This window comes from Charadrius vociferus, unplaced genomic scaffold (genome assembly GCF_000708025.1).
Source record: "Charadrius vociferus isolate BGI_N301 unplaced genomic scaffold, ASM70802v2 scaffold773, whole genome shotgun sequence".
NCBI classification, from domain to species: Eukaryota; Metazoa; Chordata; class Aves; order Charadriiformes; family Charadriidae; genus Charadrius; species Charadrius vociferus.
The window spans coordinates 379,422-382,523 of NW_009647799.1; the positions used below are offsets into that span (position 1 = coordinate 379,422).

General features: G+C 60.4%; 1 protein-coding gene across 1 annotated transcript in view; it reads right to left on the reverse strand.

Annotated features, from left to right (window-relative positions):
• SPHK1 (sphingosine kinase 1) overlaps nt 1-3,102 on the reverse strand; it is a gene marked incomplete at its 3' end in the record, with an annotated part of 11,097 nt that overhangs the window by 7,903 nt on the left and 92 nt on the right. The window lies entirely within an intron of this gene.

Here is a 3,102-nt window from a genome sequence, read left to right on the forward strand (position 1 = left end):
GGGGGGGGGGGGGGGTCTGGCCCGGCTCAACAAGGTGGGTTTTTTTGCCGGCCAGTTCCCCATGGATGTAGCTCGGCTCCCCAGGCTCCAGCTGGCCCTTTGCTCTCCTGAGGCTCTAACCAAAGCAGAGCTGAGCCTCTGCACGGGGAAGAGGGCAATAAATGCCCAGACAAGCACCGTGGGAATGGTAAGGCAGGCAGAGAGGTGCCCCAGTCCCTCCTCCTCCTCCCCAGGGCCTTCCTCACCACCTCCTCCTCCCTCAGACCACCCTTCACGGCAATGCTCACACAGGTTTCGCACGCTGCGTGCTGCTGGGCTGGCAGCAGCCTGGGACCCTGTAACCTTGAGCTCGCACCTTGGGGAGGCATCACTCTTCACACTTACAGCAGTTTAATTAACAGCGAGCTCTCAGCCCTCTGTCCCCACTTAAACCCGCTGGAACTGGCCAAAAATTACAGGGAGGGCACGGGATGACCGGCTGGGCAGATAACGCAGTTAAGTCTTGCTTTCCCAGCGACCTAAAACGAGAGGTGAGGTGCCATGATTTGGAGCATCGCGCTTTCCAAAAAGACTTCCCCGGGAGCTATGGGTTCAAAGTGATGTTTAGAGGGGGAGGTGGGGCAAAACCCGCTCCCAGGGATTTGCTGGCTGATGCTTTTGGCTGAGGAACCGCAGCACCTGCAGCCGATTCTGGGTGAGATTTGGGCTTGGCTGCTTCCCCAGCTGTGACCATGCCACGGTCCGGCGTTTGTAAACAGCCCTGAGGTCCTCGGCAAGGTGTCATGGGAGGAAATAGCTGGATGCTGGGGAGCGCAGCGATGCTGACCTGCCCCTCACCCTTCCCAGTGACTAACCCGCGCCCAATTTCCGCACAGGAAGGCACGAGACGTGGTGGGAGGATGTGAGAGCAGCTGTGGCACTGCTCCCGGCAGGTGCCGCGGGGCGATGGGGCTGCTTTGGGCTCTGTCCTCACTGCGCTACATCCGTCCGTGGCCCCGTGCCGCAGGGATTCCCCTCACCCTGCCTGCCTGCGCTTTAAATAGGAGTTGAATGCCCGGCTGGGCTCCGCTGGCCATGGCTGTGATGTGGGCTGGAGAAAGGGGCTGAGAGAGGCTTCACGGCGAGCTGTCAAAGCCAGCGATGCGCTTGGGCATGAGAAGGGTTAGGGCAGGTGTGCCCATAGGGTGGATGTCCGGGACAGGGCAATGAGGGGACTGCAGCCAGGTTTTTCTCCAATAGGGAATGGGACCAGTACAAACGCAGCCTCCGTGATGGCAGGGGACACCCAGGCAGAGCTTTTCCATCATAGCGCTGGCCTATAGGGACTTCACATGAGCCCGTCCCGATGCTGTGGCACTCTTGGCAGATGCCCGCTTCGCGTCACAGCCAGCCCAGTGCCCACCACCAGCCCTGCGTGGGTCCCTTTGCTCTCCGCAGCCGCGGGCTGATTCGACCCCATCCCGCACGGACACCACTTGCTTGCCTGCGGATGCGATGTCTAATGAGGAAGTGGGGTTGCTTCCGTCACCACTCAGTGCTGATAAACAGGGGCTATCTTAATTATGAGAACCTTAATGAGCTCCCTTGACCCAACCGGCAGCCCGAAGGGTGCTCGGCAGCCAGGGCTCCCGCGCCTTGGGCAGGTGTCTGCCCGTCAGGTTTGTCCTGATCGGCTCCATTCCCGCCTGCCCGACACCACGGGGGCCACGCGTGTGGGAGGGCAGCACGGGGACATGGCGCGGGGATGCGGCATGGAGCTGGCGTGCCGGTGGGGAAAGCCGGTGGCGAATCCCCCCACCTCCTTTCTCATTGCAAAGGGGGCTCACCCAGGGCATGGGGTGTCCTGTCCAGCTCTGACCACGGAGGCCACCAGGTTTCCTTCAAGAGCAAACACTCCTCAAACTCCTATCCCGGGAGGGCTCACGGGGTACCCCAGGCCCCACAGAAGTCATTTGAGGGAGAAGGTTCGTATGGGTCTCCTCCCCAGAGGAGACCACGAAGATGATCAGAGCGCTGGAGCACCTCTGCTGTGAGGAGAGGCTGAGAGAGTCGGGGTTGTTCAGCCTGGAGAAGAGAAGGCGCCGGGGAGACCTTAGAGCCCCTTCCAGTAACTAAAGGGGCTACAGGAGAGCTGGGGAGGGACACTTGATCAGGGAGTGCAGCAACAGGACAAGGGTTAATGGTTTTAAACTGAACGAGGGTAGATTTAGATTAGATATTAGTAAGAAATGATTTACTGGGAGGGTGGTGAGCCCCTGGCGCAGGTTGCCCCAAGAAGCTGTGGCTGCCCCATCCCTGGAGGTGTTCAAGGCCAGGTTGGACGGGGCTTGGAGCAACCTGGGCTGGTGGGAGGTGTCCCTATCCAGGGCAGGGGGGTTGGAACTGGATAATCTTCAAGGTCCCTTCCAACCCAAACCATTCTGTGATTCTATGTCCGGAGCACCATGCCCTGGGCTCGCTGGAGAAGGCGATGGCTGCTCTGTGTTTGGGGAAACTGAAGCAGAAGCAGCAGATAAGGGTTAAACATGGCAATTAAACACCCCCTCACCTCACTCCTGCCCCGAGTCTCTTCTTGCTCCTGCCCCTATCTGCTAGAGGAGCTGGTCCTCCCCAGGGAGGTTGTCCTGGAGGAAGAAAGCAGAGAGACTGGGGGCTCCCAAGCCCTGCTGTAACCCTTCGACCCCCCGGCTGATGCATCCCAGCTCAGCGCAGACCTGGGGCTCTCTGTGCCAGGGCAGGCCCAGATTTCAGGTTCCTGCTGCCTACCCAGCAGCGGCAGACAGCCCCAGAGGAGGCGAGCAGAGGACACGTCTCTGCTGCAGGATGAACTGCAGCGTTTCGCTTCGAGGCACGCAGCTCCTCCAGATCCCTGCCTGCTCTTCCACGTCTGCTGGCAGCCACCCCGGGGACGGGAACGGGAAGGGGATGGATGCGTTCATCCCAGATCCGTCTCTTTTAGCATCATTCCCACTGCTGAAGGTACATGTCTCAAGGTGGAGCCAGAAATAGCGCAGCTCTGCGCTGCATCGGGGCTGGCAGGGCTGCAGGGTTTGGCAGGGGGACAGGCACCTGCTGCAGCAGTGGGAACTTTCCAGCCGGCGC